This window comes from Suricata suricatta, chromosome 7 (genome assembly GCF_006229205.1).
Source record: "Suricata suricatta isolate VVHF042 chromosome 7, meerkat_22Aug2017_6uvM2_HiC, whole genome shotgun sequence".
NCBI classification, from domain to species: domain Eukaryota; kingdom Metazoa; phylum Chordata; class Mammalia; order Carnivora; family Herpestidae; genus Suricata; species Suricata suricatta.
This window is the reverse complement of record NC_043706.1, coordinates 114804933-114823265: the sequence shown is the minus strand read 5'-3', so window position 1 is coordinate 114823265 and position 18333 is coordinate 114804933. Positions and strand designations below refer to the sequence as shown.

The window sequence follows — 18333 nt, the reverse complement described above, 5'->3', positions numbered from 1 at the left end:
TTCAAAAATAAATTAAAAACATAAAATTAAAAAGAATGAGGCAGTCATCCGGGGGGAGAGCCTTGCCTAGCCCGCACAAAAGGGTTTGACCTGGTCAAGACGAAACTGTGGCCCACGTGGCTGAAATCTGGTAAACAGAGGAGGTAGGAGGTAGGAAGGAGCCAGCTTCTCAACAGGGGACTCCAGAATTTGATTCATGTTTCAGGAGGCTCGTTGTCTCTAGGTGTGCATGTGAGCGGGGGTACTAATAGATTAGCAGGGATGGAGGGAGATCTATGGGAACTTCTAGAGACAAACATTAGCAGTTTGGAGCACGGAGGTGGTGGTGGAGATGGAGAGTAAAAGATGTTTGGATGTGGAGACAACAGGACCTGCTCATGTAGAGTGAGGTGAGAGAGGAATTTAGGAGTGACTCAAGGTTTTGGCTTGAGGATGTGGGTGGATGATGGGGAAAGTGAGATGGAGAAGGATAGGAGCAAATAATATCCTGAAGAGGAAAACCAACCTATGATGGGATGCTCTTTACCACCACCAGAGCGAAAAAAATTAAAAGGGTGATGGAGATAGGGATGATGGAGAGCAACCACGTTTTGGAAAATTGGCTTTAATTACCGAAGTTGAGCCTTCACAAATCCCATGAGCTCTTCATTGCCCTCCTCCCCCAAAGTCCCTCCGTTGTGAGCACCCCAGAGGGTGGTCCAGTGCATGCGAGGAGAAGTGGGCGGTCACCCAGCCCCCTGCGCCCCACTTCCCAGAATTGAACCAGGATGGAGTGTGCCCTGACCCACTGCACCTGAGTTTCTGCCCAAGGTCTGAGTTTGACGCTGAATACCTGCAGTTCCGGCCGCTGCCGCACGGGGCCGCTATTAAATCACCGTGGCGATCGATCCTGCGGCTCCCAGCTTGGGCGCGGCGACCTCTGGACTACCAGCTCTGTTGACTGTTGGGAGTTCAAGGTCAACGCAAAGATTCCAATATTTCTGGTGAGAGGTTTCTGCCCCCACCCCCCAACATGTTGCTTTTAGTACACGTCGCCATCTTCCTGTGTATTTACAGACACCTTATACAAAACTAACTTTGCCACTTCCTCGTTTTATGATTTTGCGGGTACTAGAATAGATGACAAAAAAAAGTTAAATATATGAGAAAAGAGAGGAATTTTGATTAAAAGGTAGGTCAAAACTATCAAGGAAATAACTGTAGGTGTGTTTATATTTTTATATATGTATTCCTCTAAATGTAAGGAAGGTGCCCAGCTTAAAAGAAACTTTTTTTAAAAAAATGAGACAATGTAGAATAAGAAATAAGAGGTGTCATATTATATATATACGACATGTAAATTAATCCAAAAGGAAAATAAAATAAAAAGCGCAAATAAAAATTCACAAATTGTTTTTCTGAAACTTTATTTCCCCTTGATAATTCCTGGTTCACATGCAGTGGACATAATACACAGAAGTAATACAGAGACCATTATTCTATACCGAGGCTCCCACAGTGGTAACATCTTGCAACAGGGCAGTGCACTATTAAAACCAAGATGGAGTCAAGGTACAGAACAGTCCCCTCCTTCATGTTATCCTTTCATAGGCATGCCTGCTTCCCACTCACCCTCACCCCCTCCTTAATCCTAAGCAAGCACTACTCTCTTACCAGTTCTATAATGGCATCATTTCAAGAATCTTGTGTAAATGGAATCCTATAGGATGTTACCTTTGGGGATTGTTTTTCCCATTCAGCCAAATGCTCTTTAGATCATGGTAGTTGACTTCTGTCTATTGATAAATAGCATTCCATGGTATGGATATGCACTATTTTTATTCATCCACTTAAGGACATCTGGATTATTTCCATTTTATGGTTATAAACACAAAGTTGGTATGAACATTCATGTACAAGGTTCTTTTTTGTGGACATAAATCTTTAACTTCTCTGAGATAAATGCCCAGGAATATAACTTCTGGATTGCATGATGCTTAACTTTGCCCCAAATGACCCATTTATTTTACATAAGGAAGTTGATTTAGACAATAAATGTTAAATGTCATACCTTAATGTAATATCCTTTTGTTTATTAATTTATTGAGATTCAATATGTTAAATATACCCTCTCAAACCTAGGTGGCAAAAGAGGTGAATAATAATACTACATAGCCAACTAATTTTCATTAAATACAGTTAGTAAATGAGAAATAAAGAAGCAGATATCTTTATTTACATACAATCATATCAAAAGGGAATGATCTAAAGAGGACTATGACAGTTACCTTTCCTTTGGTATCATTGTCATATGTCCTCAGTTTATGAGCTAAACCCACAGCAGAGTAAGGCTCAGAAAGAACATAGTTAGACTGAAGAAAATGTTTTCTAAAGTATGAAAAGAAACTAAAGTCTGCTTGTTTAGTCTTCATTAGGAAAACTTGCAATTTTTAAATATCTGCACTAGTTTCTTTCAGAAAATTCCCAGCTTCATTTCTAATTCCAGCCTATTTATAGTTGGAGTTATAGGGAATGATCTAGGAAAGCATGCTAATAACTTGTGATTTATAGTTTAGAGTAATTCCATCATCAGTAGTAAAACAACTCAAAGTGTATTTTTTGTTGACAATGGTTCAACAATAGCATAACAAATATAAATACAAAAAAATTCTTTTTAAGTTTTTGTCATTCAAGATAAATTTGAATATCAAATTAGTTGTCACGTTATATATTTCAAAAGTGACAGATAGAAGATTAGTTGTTGAATGAATTCAGATAGAGCTTTCTTTTTTCTTTAATTAAAAAAAATTTTTTTTTTTTTGGTTTATCTATTTTTGAGACAGAGAGAGAGACAGCACAAGCGGGGGCGGGGCAGAGAGAGAGAGACACACACACACACAAAATCCAAAGCAGGCTCCAGGCTCTGAACGGCCAGCACAGAACCCAAGGCGAGGCCTGAACCCACGGACCGCGAGATCATGACCGAGCCAAAGTCAGACACCCAGCTGACTGAACCACCCAGGCGCCCCTCTTTTTTCTTTTGAGAGATTTAAAACCAGTGTCGATAACTATTTCACTTTAACACAATACTAATACCTTTCCTTTGTACACTTGCAGAACGTTGGGCTATATTCATTTCCTCTATTGTTTTCTGTTCTATCACTATTACTGGTTGGCTTTTGCCTTTTCTATTTGTGTGATAAAAATCAGAGTCACTTGGTTGTTATCCATTCCTAAGAGATCCAGTCTCTGGACCCGGAACATGGTGGTGAGGGAACAAGGATGTCTCTTAGGAAGCGACCCGGTCATCCCGCAGTAAGGTAACTGCCACATCACATTACCTGCACACCGCTGCACATTTTTGAAAGAAAACATATTCTTGAGGTAAAGCAGCATTATTATTAATTGGAAAAGAACTGCCTGGAACAGTAAGACCTGCTGACAACTTCTTCATTCCTGTAGTTAGGGAATTTGTCTTCACACAGCTTTCAAGACTATGGTTGATTTAGAAGCGCTGGAGCTCCCAAACAGGGACTGTACATTAACTGATCACCCGTGTAAACGAATTCCGTGTAGCAGAGCTATGACGTAAGGTTGGGGTTCTGGATGTTCAAAGCAGACCAACACAAAACTGCGGGTTTTCTTCTGTCTTGGCGCATTGTCACTTCAGTCTTTGGTGTGGCCCATAAGAAACTGAAGAAACATCTATAGAGTTTCTGTGTTGGGGTCTCTAAATTCTCCACACTGTCCTGCCTCCTTTCCCAGGGCAGGGAACAGGAGGATAGAGGAGGCACAGGGACCCCGCCCCACCCCCCTGATTTACCTGTCATCCCAGAGGGGGCCAGGCCGTGGTTAGTTTTTTAAGAAGCTGCCAAGCTGTTTTCCAGAGCGGTTGGGTCATTTTCCATTCCCTACAGCAAGGCAAGAGTAATCCAGTTTGTTGGTAAGCATTTTTTTTTTTTTGTCTGTGTGTGAGGTTTAAACAAATAGAATGGTGCAAGAAATAAGAACAGAGGGTCGTTGATCAGAGGGAGAATCTATGGTAGTGTTAGAAGGAAAACCATCAAGATTATCTCGTAGAAATGGACTTGAATAATTTCAGATGAAACCATTCTGGTCAGGTTGACATAGAAAAGGTGGAACAAGAAGGCCTTTGTGGAAAGAGACAGAATAATGAGAAAATAGAGAATATGGATTAATGCTCTTTTAACTAGTTAGTAGTCAGGAATAGGTGGCCCGCTGACCAGCAGGAGTTAAAGATGTGGGTCCAAGATGCACTGGGCGCTGGCCTCATAATGAAGCCTCTGTCTTGTAGACATGAGGCAGTCATAGTAACAGCAAAACTCACGGAGTCCATCACTATTTTGCTGGTGAGGAAAATGGTGGCACATAACTTGCTCACAGTCACACAGCTAGAAAATGACTCAAACCCAAGCCTCTGGCTTCCTTAATTGTTACTCAATACCATCATGACTCATAACCGTAGTGAGAAAAAACTCATGTCACCTAAGTTAACAGTAACTAGATGCAGGATTATACCGAATGTACTTATCTCCACCCCGAAGAAAGGTCTAGAGGAGATCCGTGTTACAATAGAAGAATAATGTGCTAAAAAGAAAGAGTGTAATATGAATGTAAGAGTCAATGTAGGCCCAGAGATAGAAAATTCCCAGCTTCTATTGCTCTGTTACTTCTCCTGGCCACTTGGCCTTCGTTCAGTAGGAATCATGTAATCCCACCGTGCCAGGGTAAACCTGGCCTCTATGATGGTTTGAAAGAAAACCCCAGAATCAGAGTTGTCAGGTGAGAATAAAACAAATACTCCCTTCCCTGGTCCCTGACTAAGAGGGCAGATCCTCTGGAAAGTAAAACAAAACTGAAAGGGGTGATTGGAGGAGCCCCGGGCTTTGGAAAAAAACAAGCAGATGGGATCCAGGAGAATGGAGGGCTTCGCTTTGACAGAACCTGTAAGTAGTTATCTTGGGCCTCAGACCTGCTTTTCTAGGTCTTTGCTCACTCAAAATAAACAAGGTGAATTATGATAAATTATTGTGGTACTTTCATATTGCTCAACAAAACGATAAATGTACCGCAACTTGACACTTTTCTCTTTCCATCTATCTTTTTCCTCTGTAAGTTTCGTGATTCCAGTTTCATTTTTGTATCATATCCTTTATTTAAATTTTTTTAAACATTTTATTTTTTGAGAAACAAAGAGAAAGCTTGAATGGAGAAGGGGTAGAGAGAGAGGGAGACAGGAAGGGAGACACAGAATCCAAAGCAGACTCCAGGCTCTGAGCTGTAGGCAAGATGGAGATCATGACCAGAGCCGAAGTTGGGTGCTGAACTGACTGAGCCACCCAGGCACCTATGTATCGTATCCTTTCAAGTGCATGTTTCCTCAACTGCCTCATCGATTAAACAAATGACTTTGATCCATTTCCTTTGGACTTGTTTTAGTTGCAGTGGTCACGCTGACTTTGAATCCAGCCATGTTGGCCAGTTCAGGCAGCTGTAACAGAATACGGTAGACTGGATGGCTTATCAGCAACAGAAATTTCTCACAGTTCGGGAGGCTGGGAAGTCCAAGAACAAGGCCCCTGCAGATTTCAGGTCTGATGAGGACCTGCTTCCTGGCTGCAAGCTGCCAACTTCTCACTGTGTCCTCATGGGGCAGAAAGAGCAAGGGAGCTCTCTGGGGTCTCTTTTATAAGAGCAGATCTCCCATTGGTGAAAAGTTCACCCTCAAGACTTAATCACCTCCCAAAGGCTCCACCCCCTAATATTATCATATGGGGGATCAAGATTCAACATATCGATTTGGGAAGTGCAGGGGAGGGGGCGGGGGGACACAGACATTCAGTCTATAGCACCAACCAAGAGAGTTTTTACAGGTGTCTGTTGGTGAATGCAAGAAACTTTTGGTCAACTTGGATCCGAACAAAAGTTAGCAATCTGCATGTGAAATCAACAAGGGAGCTCATTACTGATTTTCTTCTGAAGAAGTGGGGGCCTTCCATATGGGAGCATGCTACCTGTTCCCTGCAGCTCAACATCTTCCCCCTTCCCCCCATTCCTAAATTTCTGAGAGCAGAAAGGAGCACGGCAGGCTGAACCACGTGACCTTGCTGTTGTTTTTAGGCCAAAATCAGCTAGAGGCGCCTTCCTGTGGTTAGTTCTTTTCAACCAGTAGGGCATGTGGGGAGCCCCAGGCTATCATGTGTCATTATGCTTTCAGATCCTGCCTTAGCTTCAGTCGCATTAACAATCTGAAGAGGTGAACACCCACACCAGGCCAGGCCAGGCCAGAGGAGCACCGGTTAAAGTTCACACCAGCTCTCCTCAAGTTCAGGCTGGTTCTGCTCAAAAGAGACATTTCCTTTCACAGAGGCGGATTCAAACTGTCTTGCAAAGGACGAGTGCCAAGAATCCAGTGGGTGGGGGGCGGTCCAGAAACGTCCTTTATCCCAGTTCCTTTTTTTTTTGGGTAGAGTATCTTTGTCTTCTTTTTCAGCATGCAGTATCAAGAAAAATAGTTTTCAAAGAAGGGCCTGATTTTTCTGTTTTTCTTGCTTCCTACCTATTTTGATGTGTCATCCTTGCTGCCTGTGAGGAGATGCTGTCAGTAATTGTACATGCTGATTCCAACACTTTTTCTTAACTCACTCGTTATCATTTCGTATCTGGGAGAGAGGCCAGACCGGGAAGTCCTGTAGCCTGTGTCAGAGCCTGTAGATGCTCCTTGCCTTCCTGTGGCTGGGTGCTTGGATGCCTTTTGTTGTGCCTGGCATGGATGTGCAGCAGGCTTGGCACAGTATCCCGTCCACAACCTCTTCCCAGCTGTTCCCCAGCACAGCACCCTGGACGGACTGGATTTGTTTAACTGAACAGCATTAGCTCTGTGAACTTAACAAAGAACATGTAAACAGTCAGGATCGATGTCTTACTAAATTGGTGATCTTTTTCGTTAATTCTTGTGACCTCATCATAATCTTACAGAGGACTTTCACGTGTCTTTGACTCTCAGAATAACGTGTGAAGGCTGGAGAGCAGGTAGGATGACCTGAACTCTTAGGTGAGAGATAGAGGTTCAAAGAAGGGGAGTGCAAAGCAGAAACTATACTTCTATTCTTTTTCCTTATTATAGTTGTAAAACCCAGCCCAAATGAACACTGTTCTTAGAGACAATCAGATTCACAACTAGTTTTATGTTTTTTTTATAGTGACGCCTTGACCAAATAAATTTGAATAGATTGTAACTTTTCACCCTCATAACTAAGTCCATTAATCACAAATTGGTAAATCAGAAAGTAGGCACTCAGCAGTAAATTATGATTAATCAATGTTACCTCTGACAGGTAATGTTTATTTTATAACTGTGCTAAACTGAAGAAGTTAAGCTTTACTTAATCACTGTCATGAACATGCAAATGTAAAGTCTGGAAGCTATGTCTTGAATTAAATCGTTTACTTGTGAAGATTTAAAACAATAGCAACTCCCTCTGTTGGAAATGTTTGTAAAGATGATTCTCTTCTTTCTATCTCAAGGATCTTTCTATATTTTATTTTATTTTTTTTATTCCAGGTTCCCAGTTTTATTATTATTATTATTTTTTTAAAAATAGTTTATTGTCAAATTGGTTTCCATATAACACCCAGTGCTCTTCCCCACAAGTGTCCTCCTCCATTATCACCAACTTTTCCCCCTCTCTCCCTCCCCTTTCAACCCTGTTTGTTTTCCGTATTCAATAGTCTTTCAAATTTTGAGTCCCTCTCTATCCCCAACTCTCTTTCCCCCTTCCCCTCCCCATGGTCCTCCATTAGGTTTCTCCTGTTCTCCTGTTAGAACTATGAGTGCAAACATATGGTATCTGTCCTCTGCCTGACTTATTTCGCTTAGCATGACACCCTCGAGGTCCATCCATTTTGCTACAAATGGCCAGATTTCATTCTTTCTCATGGCCATGTAGTATTCCATTGTATATATAAACCATATTTTCTTGATCCATTCATCAGGTGATGGACATTTAGGCTCTTTCCATGATTTGGCTATTGTTGACAATGCTGCTATGAACATCGGCATATATGTGCCTCTATGCATCAGCACTTCTGTATCCTTTGGGTAAATCCGTAGCAGTGCTATTGCTGGGTCATAGGGGAGTTCTACTGATAGTTTTTTGAGGAACCTCCACACTGTTTTCCAGAGTGGCTGCACCAGTTTACATTCCCACCAACAGTGTAGAAGGGTGCCCATCTCTCCACACCCTCACCAGCATCTATAGTCTCTTGATTTGTTCATTTTAGCCACTCTGACTGGCATGAGGTGGTATCTCAGTGTGATTTTGATATGTATTTCCCTGATGATGAGTGACGTTGAGCATTGTTTCAAGGGCCTGTAGGCATTCTGATGTCCTCTTTGGAGAAGTGTCTATTTATGTCTTCTGCCCATATCTTCACTGGGTTATGTTTTTCCCGTGTGGAGTTTGGTGAGTTCCTTGTACATTTTGGATACTAGCCCTTTATCCAATATGTCATTTGCAACTATCTTTTCCCATGTCATTGGTTGCCTATCAGTTTTCTTGATTGTTTCCTTTGCAGTGCAGAAGCTTTTGATCTTGATGAGGTCCCAATAGTTCATTTTTGCTTTCATTTCCCTTGCCTTTGGGGATGTGTTGAGTAGGAAATTGCTGCAGTTGACATCAAGGAGGTTGTTTCCTACTATATCCTCGAGGGTTTTGATGGATTCCTGTCTCACATTCAGGTCCTTCAGCCATTTTGAGTTTATTTTTGTGTATGTTGTAAGAAAGTGGTCTAGTTTCATTCTTCTGCATGTTGCTGTCCAGTTCTCCCAGCACCACCTGCTAAAGAAGCAGTCTTTTTTCCATTGGATACTCTTTCCTGCTTTGTCAAAGATTAATTGGCTGTACATTTGAGAGCCCAGTTCTGGGTTCTCTATTCTATTCCATTGGTCTATGTGTCTGTTTTTAATGCCAGTACCATACTGTCTTGATGATGACAGCTTTGTAGTAGAGGCTAAAGTCTGGGATTGTGATGCCTCCCTTTTTGGTTTTCTTCTTCAATATAACTTGGCTATTCGGGGTCTTTTGTGGTTCCATATGAAATTGAGGATAGCTTGTTCTAGCTTTGAGAAGAATGTTGGTGCAATTTTGATGGGGATTGCATTGAATGTGTAGATTACTTTGGGTAGTAATGACATTTTCACAATGTTTATTCTTTCGATCCATGAGCACAGAATGTTTTTCCATTTCTTTGTGTCTTCTTCAGTTTCTTTCATAGGACTTGTATAGTTTTCATCATATAGGTCTTTTACATCCTTGTTTAGGTTTATTTGTAGATATTTTATGGTTTTTGGTGCAATCGTGATTGGGATCAGTTTCTTGATTTCTCTTTCTGTTGCTTCATGGTTGGTGTATAAAAATGAAACCGATTTCTCTATATTGATTTTGTACCCTGCAACTCTACTGAATTCATGGATATGTTCTAGAAAGCTTCTGGTGGAGTTGATTGGGTTTTCCATGTAGAGTATCATGTCATCTGAGAAAAGTGAAAGTTTGAGTTCATCTTTGCCAATTTCCTTTTGTTGTCTGATTGCTGATGCTAGGACTTCCAGCACTATGTTAAACAACAGTGGTGAGAGTGGACACCCCTGTTGTGCTCCTGATCTCAGGGAAAAGGCTCTCAGTTTTCCCCATTGAGGATGCCATTCCTTCCTGGCTTGCCAAGTTTCATTAGATAGGTCTGTAACCATTCTGATAGGTTTCCCTTTGTATGTTAGGGCCCTTTTCTCCTTAGCTGCTTTCAGAATTCTCTCTTTATCTTTATATTTTGCCAGTGTCATATCATATGTCAGGCCAAAGGTTGATTCAAATTACATATTAAGGGGGTTCTTTGTGCCTCTTGAATTTGAATGTCTATTTCTTTCCCCTGATTTGGGAAATTCTGTTATAATTTGGGCTAGTACCCATTCAGGATCTCTCTCTCTCTCTCTTTCTTCCTCTTCAGGAATTCCTATGATATGGATGTTGTTCCATTTGATTGTATCACTCAGGTCTGGAATTCTCCTTTCCTGCTCCTGGATCAATTTCTCTCTTTTTATTCTGGCTTCCTCTTTTGCTATAAGTGTGTTTTCTTATTCACCTATTCTTCAATCTTTTTATTCTGGCTTCCTCTTTTGCTATAAGTGTGTTTTCTTATTCACCTATTCTTCAATCCTCTCTACCTCTTCAATCCTTGAGGTGGCCACTTCCAATTTATTATTCACCTCATTTATAGCCTTTTTTTTAACTTGTCACAGCTATTTTGAAAGTCTCTAGTCATTGTATCAGTAGCTTCTCTGATGCTTTTTTCAAGCCCAGTGATTAATTTTATGACAATTGTTTTAAATTCTTGTTCAGTTATGTTGTTTAGATCTGTTTTGAGCTGTTCTGTGGCTGCGACTTCTTCCTGGAGTTTCTTCTGGGGAGAGTTCTTTTGTTTTGTCATTTTGGCTAGTTTTCTGTCTCTTGTCAGCTTTGAAAAGCTCATTGTGCACTGTGCACCTGTTAGTATTGCTGTGTTAAAGGAGGTTTATTGACTGTCCAGGGCCTGTCGTCTCAGGAAATGTTCTTTTAATGGTGTCTCTCAGTTTCTCTTGTTGTGCCTTTGAGTATTTTATTTCCCTACTCAGCGATATTTGGGACTCGCTGTTATGCATACTTTGGCTTGTTTCTTGGGGTAGCCCTGAAAAGGAAAACAGACAAAGACACAGGGAACAGTACTATGCAAACGCACAGAGAAATGAAACAATCCAACAAATTAAAAGGGGAAATGGCAGAAAAGAAAAGGAAGATGAAAGCAAAGAAAAGAAGAGAAGAAATAAATAAACGGGGGCAGAGAAATAAAGGACAATGGACAGTCTAAAAGTGTATAACCAGTCAAGGGGAGAGATAAGGATGAGATAAGGGAGAATATATCTGGATGGCAAGAGAAAAAAAAAAGAGGGAGAATGGACAAAGGAAAATAAAAAGTAAATTTTTTAAAATTTAAAAAGTAAAAAAGGTAATAATAATAAAAAATAAGTTCAAAAAACCAGCAGCTCCCCCTTGCAGATAGGTGTAGTTTTGTGTACATAGGTCTCAGGGACTGCTCTTGGAGGCCCCGCCTTTGTGGTTACAGAGAGATGAATGGCAGCACCCCAAGCTCTGCTGGAACTAAGTGCTGTAGGCTAGTCTTATGAATTGATCTCCTTGTGCCACAGCTGAGCCAAGCTGTATTTTCCAGACCATCCTTGCTTCAAAATCCTAGTCCATGCACTCTTATGCTACCACAGATGAGATGTAGTCACTTTGGGAGTTTCTCTCGGTGCCGGCAAGGATTTGTGCTACTGATGCAGGAGGCAAGGTGCACTGCAGGAGGTGAAGTGCTCCACCCCACAGACACTGCCACCAGCTCCCAGCCGGGATTGGGTAGGGGGAGGGATCAGTTTCTCTTGGTGTGGCTGGGATTCATGCTGCCGCTGCCTGTGGTGCAGGGAGCTGACGGAAATGAGCTGCATGCTCCTGCAGCCAAAGCGTGTGCCCCCACCACCACTGCCAACTCCCTGTGGGGATTGCTTGGGGTGGGGGCTATTGTTTCACCCCTGTTGGCACCCTGGATTCGTGATTCGCATGATCAATGCTGGAGGCGAGATGCGCTGTGAAAATGAGGTGCGCACTCCTGCTCCCGCAGCCTCAGCCAAGTGTGCACCACCACAGCCGCAGCTGCTGCCAACTCCCTGCCGGGATCACGCAGGGGTGGGGGTCTTTCTTCCCTTGTGCCACCCGGATTCAGAATTTGCAGTTATATATGGAGTGAGAGTTTTTCTCTCCGTGCAGGGTTAAACGTCCTTTATCTCTTCTTTAGAGACAGTACTATCAGCGTGTTCAGTTTCTCTTTCTCTTCCCTTTGTCTCTCAGGGGCTCCACACGCTTTCCCTATGCTGGGCTGGGACTCCCACCTCCCCTGCCCTTCTCAGGCTGGCTTGTTTTCCAGTCTCCCCAGTTCGCACTCACTCACTCAGGCATCTTTGAGGTTGTCTTCTTTCTGGAGTCTGCATTTTCTCCTTCCATTCTTGCAGATGAGAGTAATGTCCTTCTCAGTTCAATAGTTGGGGTGGATAAAGTTTACAGAGCTCCCTTCCTCTCCACCATCTTGGCTCCTCCTCCATGTTTTAGTAGTAAGCTGGATCTCTATATTTTAATTGCTGTTTTCTATGCCTTTACTTTTGTTCCTCACACCTTAATTTAATGAAACAATGCTGAAATGCCGTAAAGAGAAAACTTGGTCATTATCTTGACTTCCGGTCAGAAGCCATTGCCTCTTTCCCCTGTAGCCAAAAACCCTATTTAACACCATTTCTCTCTTTCATAGCCACAAAAAAGAACATCATCTGGAAAATTGGGGGATGCTAGGACATGAAAGACAGATATGGCTGTTTTGGTTCCTACCCTCAAAAAGAAAAGATTGTAACTCATCTTTGTCAGCTTACCTGACTGCTTCTAAGCAAAAGAAATAATGAAATATTACTAGTTAGTGAGTTCAGGTAGGTCATGATCCAAATAGTTCTTGGAGAGGTGGAAACGCTTACAGCTCTTCTCTAGGTATCACGCACCTCAAATGCCCATTTAGCACAATGCAGATGCGTGTGTGGTTTCCTTAAAGTGGTCATTTTGAATTGAGTTCTTTAAAAGGCTCTGGTGCTCAGGTGCTGGGATGCAGACATTAAATCAGAGCATAGTCAAGTGCATGATATCTTGGATATAAGGAGAAGATTCTGGAATCAGGAATGAGAAGTGGCACACCCTTCTCTAAGTTATCCTGCTTCTCTGTGCCTCAGATTCCTGTCCCATAACATGTGGGTGTAGGCATTTGGTTTATATGCTTTGTAAACCCTAAAGTCACTTATAATCTACTATATAGAAATAGGTTATATACCAATGATCTATATTAATATAGTAGCTACACACAAACTATATATATAGTGCAATCACATATTTTAATCTGTTGTACAATCTGCTAAACAGTCATAAAAATATTGATCCCCTCACATTTTCCACTAAAGGACTTGACCATTTTTCTCTAAATTATTTTTATTGTTCTATTTAAGAAGTTATTTCTCAGGGCGCCTGGGTGGCTCAGTTGGTTGGGCCTCTGACTTCAGCTCGAGTCAGATCTCACATTCGTGGGTTCGAGCCCCGCATCAGGCTCTGTGCTGACAGCTAGCTCAGAGCCTGGAGCCTGCTTCTGGTTCTGTGTCTCCTTCTCTCTCTGCCCCTTCCCCTCTCATGCTCTGTCTCTCTCTCTATCAAAAATAAATAAAACATAAAAAAAAGAACTTATTTCTCTGCAGCAAGATGGCAGAGAAGTAGGGAACACTGTTACCTCCGCATGCCTGCAACCATCAATCTGAGAAGAATTAAAAGCCACAAAATTCTGATTGCCAAGAACAGAGGTGCACACACAGACCCCTTATTGATAACAGCCTCATGGATGCCTGAGTGAGTGCAACTTGGACCAGAGACTTTGGGGGAGGGAATGCCATCTCAAAGCAGAGCTGGGAAAGAGAGTACCCAGAAACTTGAGTCTGGGCCGCAGAGAGCCATGTGTCCAGAGGTGGCACACCATGCAGGGTGGTGCAGAACCATGGAGAGCCGGGTGCGAACCGGCCATGCAGGACAATGCAGAGCTGAGGGAAAGAGAAGGCAAGGCTGAAGTGCCCATAGCATGATCATTGGAGAGGGGAGATCTCAGCCCATGGAAGAGAGACAAACTTTCATGTGAAGCTGCTGGGCACAGGGAGAGAAATCCGACCCCTTCAGCAGGTTTGATCTCCCAGTGGGCCCAGTAGCTCACTGACCTCAGGTGGAGCCAGGGAAGGACTGGCTCCCCAATTCCCCTGTGCAATCCCAGCCAGAAAGCTGCCTGGTTGCCAGAGATCTATTTAACAGTGGCAGAAGCATTAAAGTGTGTGGACTAAGATTTAGAAACCTGGCAGAACTTAGAAAACCAAAACAATTTAACTCGCTAGTGGCATAGGGAGGTTGGACTCAAGAGAGTGGCTGGCAATGCATGGAGGGGAGCTTCCTTAGCCACCATTCTTCTCCCTGCATCCACTAGGGTGGGGCCTCAGAGACCAGCCCCTGTGACCCGAGCTACCTACATCAAACCACGCCCATCCATGCTGGAGAGGTGGATTCTTTTCTTCCTATTTGTACTTTTTCCCATTTTTTCTTTTCTCATTATTTTTATTTTTTAATTTTTATAATTTTCCCTTTCTATTTTCCTATTTCCTGCTTTTCTCCCTTTCTCCCCTGGAGTCTGGGAAAGACCAACATTTATGCGCTGCTGTGATTAGATCAACTCTTACCATCCAGATATTTTTTTCCCTTATCTCATTCTTATCTCTCCCCACTGCAGGTTTTATGCTCTCAGACTGTCCTTTATCATCAGCCATCTCTGTCCCCCTGGCTTTTTTTTTCTCCTTTCCTGTCCTCTCTTTTCTTTCCTGCTCCTTTTTTTCCTTTCCCACTTGGTTTGCTTGTTTACTGGATCTGTCAGTGTGTTTGTGTGCTTGGGTTCCCTGTGTGTTTGTCTGTCTGTTTTCCTTTTCAGGGCTACCCCAAGAAACAAGCCAAAGCACTCACAGTGGAAAGTCCCAAATATCACTGAGTAAGGAAATATATTAATTACATGCAGAACAAGAGAAACAGAGAGACACCATTAAAAGAACATCTACTGAAACAACAGGCCCTGGACCCTCAAAGAGCCTCCTTTAATAGAGCAATACTAACAGGTGCACAGTGCAGAACAAGCTTTTAAAACTGACAAGTGACAGAAAGCTAGCGAAAATGATGAAACGAAAAAACTTTCCTCTAAAGAAATTCCAGGAAGAAATCACAGTGACAGAACTGTTCAGAAACAGACACAAGCAACATAACTGAACAAGAATTTAGAAGGATTATCATAAAATTAATCACTGAGCTGGAAAAAAGCATAGAAGCTGTCAGAGAAGATATTGATACAAAGACTAGGAACCTTCAAAATAGCTGTGATGAGATTAAAAAAAAAAAGACTATAAATGAGATGAATAATAAAATGGAGGCTGCCAATGCATGGATTGAAGAAGCAGAGAGGAGAATGGGTGAACTACAAGACACAGTTATAGGAAAAGAGGAACCTGAGAGAAATTGATACAGGAACATGAAGGAGAATTCGAGACCTGAGTGATACAATCAAATGGAACAATATCTGTATCATAAAAGTTCCGAAGAGGAAGAAAGAGAAAAAGGTCCTGAAGGGGTGCTGGATCAAATTATAAGCGAAAATTTCTCCAATCTGGGGAAAGAGAAGGGCATTGAAATTCAAGAGGCATATCAAACTCCCCTAAGACATAACTTAAACCGACCTTTGGGCTCTCAGCATGGACCCACCATGCCGGTAAAGTCTGTGAGTCTGAGGGGCCCCAGCAAGCCTAAACCCGTAATAAAGCCATTTGCTTTTGAAAAAACAAAAACAAATAAAAAACAACCTTTGGCACAACATATCATAGTGAAACTTGCAAAATATGAAGATAAAGAGAGAACTCTGAATGCAGCTATGGAGAAAAGGGCCCTAACATACAAAGGGAAACCTATCAGAATGGTTACAGACCTATCTACTGAAACTTGGCAGGCCAGAAAAGAATGGCGGAAATCTTCAATGTGATGAACAGGAAAAATATGCAACCAAGAATTCTTTATCCAGCAAGCCTGTCATTCAAAATAGAAGGAGAATAAAGGTGTTCCCAAATAAACAAAAATTAAGAGAATTCATCACCACCAAACCAGCCCTACAAGAAATCCTGAGAGGGACTCTATGAGAGAAATGTAGCAAGGAATATATGACACCAGAGAGATGAATACAAATATGAACTCTACAGAGAACACAATGAATCTAAACACACATTTTTCAATAATAACACTGAATGTAAATGGACTGAATGCTACAATCAAATGACACAGAGTAGCAGAATGGATAAAAAACCAAAATCCATCTATTTGCTGTCTACAAGGGACTCATCTTAGACCTGAAGACACCTTCAGATTGAAAGTAAGGGGATGGAAAAATATCTACCAAGCGACTGAACACCAAAAGAAAGCTGGAGTAGCCATACTTATGTCAGATAAACTGGACTTTAAAGTAAAGGCAGTAACAAAAGATGAAGAAGGACATTATATAATAATTACAGGGTCTCTCCATCAGGAAGAGCTAACAATTATAAACATCCATGCACCAAATTCGGAAACACCCAAATACATAAAACAACTAATTGCAAAGAGAAACAATCTTATCCATAAGAATGTGCTAATTGCAGGGGACTTTAATACTCCACTGACAGCAATGGATAGATCAACCAGACAGAAAATCACTAAAGAAACAATGGACCTGAACAACACACTGGAACAGATGGAATTGACATATTTAGAACTCTGCATCCTGAAATTAGGAAATTCACTTTCTTCTTGAGTGCACATGGCGTATTCTCCAAGATTGATCACATACTGGGTAATAAAATAGCCCTCCATAAATACAAATGCACTCTCAGATCACAATGCTATGAAACTTGAAATCAACCACAGGAAGAAGGAAAACCTCAAAAAAGGTGGAGGTTAAAAACCACCCTACTGAAGAACGATTGGGTGAATCAGGCAATTAGAGAGGAAATTTAAAAATGTATGGAAACAAATGAAAACGAAAATACAACAATACACACACTCTGTGATGCAGCAAAGGCAGTCCTAAGAGGAAAGTTTATTGCAATCCAGGCCTATTTCAACAAACTAGAAAAAGTGCAAATTCAAAATCTAACAGACAACCTAAAGAAACTAGAAAGGGAGCAGCAAGAACATCTCAAACCCAGCAGAAAAAGAGAAATAATAAAGATCAGGGCAGAAATAAACAATATAGAGTCCAAAGAAGCAGTTGAAAAAAATCAATGAAACCTAGAGTTGGTTTTTTGAAAAAATAAACAAAATTGATAAACCTCTAGCAAGGCTCCTCAGAAAGAAAAGAGAGAACACCCAAATAGACAAAATCATGACTGCAAACAACAGATCCCTCAGAAATACAAACAACCATTAGAGATTACTATGAAAAATTATATGCAAACAAACTGGACAACCTAGAAGAAATGGACAAATTCCTAAACACACATACACTACCAAAATTCAAACGAGAAGAGAGAAAATCTGAACAGACTTATAACCAGTGAAGAAATCGAATCATTTATCTAAAATCTCCCAATGAATAAAAGCCCAGGGATGGATGGTTTCCCAGGGGAGTTCTACCAGACATTTAAAACAGAGTTAACACCCATCCTTCTCAAGTTATTCCAAAAAATAGAAATGGAAGGAAGATTTCCAGACTCATTCTATGAAGCAAATATCACCTTGATTCCTAAACCAAAGACCAATAAAAAAAGAGAACTACAGGCCAATATCCTTAATGAATACAGATGAAAAATGCTCAAAAGATACTAGCAGATCAAATTCAGTGGCACATAAAAAGAATTATCCATCATGATCAAGTGGGATTCATTCTTGGGTTATAGGGTTGGTTATAGGGTTGGTCCATCAATGTGATACATCACATTAACAAAAGAAAAGATAAAAACCATATGATCCTGCCAATAGATGCAGAAAAGGCATTTGACAAAATGCAACAGCCCTTCTTAATAAAAATCCATGAGAAAGTCGGAATAAAAGGAACTTACTTAAACATTATTAAAACCACTTATGAAAAGCCCACAGCTAATATCATCTTCAATGGGGAAAAACTAAGAGCTTTCCCTCTGAGATCAGGAACATGACAGGGATATCCACTCTCACCACTGTTGTTTAACACAGTGCTGGAAGTCCTAGCATCAGCAATTAGACAACAAAAGGAAATAAAAGGCATCAGAATTGGCAAAGATGAACTCAAACTTTCACTTTTCTCAGATGACATGATACTCTACATGGAAAACCCAATCAACTCCACCAGAAGCCTTCTAGAACTGGTCCATGAATTCAGCAAAGCTGCAGGGTACAAAATCAATATAGAGAAATCGGTTTCATTTTTATACACCAACCATGAAGCAGCAGAAAGAGAAATCAAGAAACTGATCCCAATCACGATTGCACCAAAAACCATAAAATATCTACAAATAAACCTAAACAAGGATGTAAAAGACCTATATGATGAAAACTATACAAGTCCTATGAAAGAAACTGAAGAAGACACAAAGAAATGGAAAAACATTCTGTGCTCATGGATCGAAAGAATAAACATTGTGAAAAT

The 18333-nt window shown here is 41.2% G+C and overlaps 1 long non-coding RNA gene across 1 annotated transcript; it reads right to left on the bottom strand.

Annotated features, from left to right (window-relative positions):
- Nucleotides 1–3358: 3358 nt before the first annotated feature.
- LOC115297045 lies at nucleotides 3359–3903 on the bottom strand. The gene is made up of 2 exons (XR_003911232.1): nucleotides 3803–3903; nucleotides 3359–3684 (listed from the first exon to the last, which is right to left on the bottom strand). It is a non-coding gene; the product is annotated as an uncharacterized LOC115297045 (long non-coding RNA).
- Between the last annotated feature and the right edge of the window lie 14430 nt (nucleotides 3904–18333).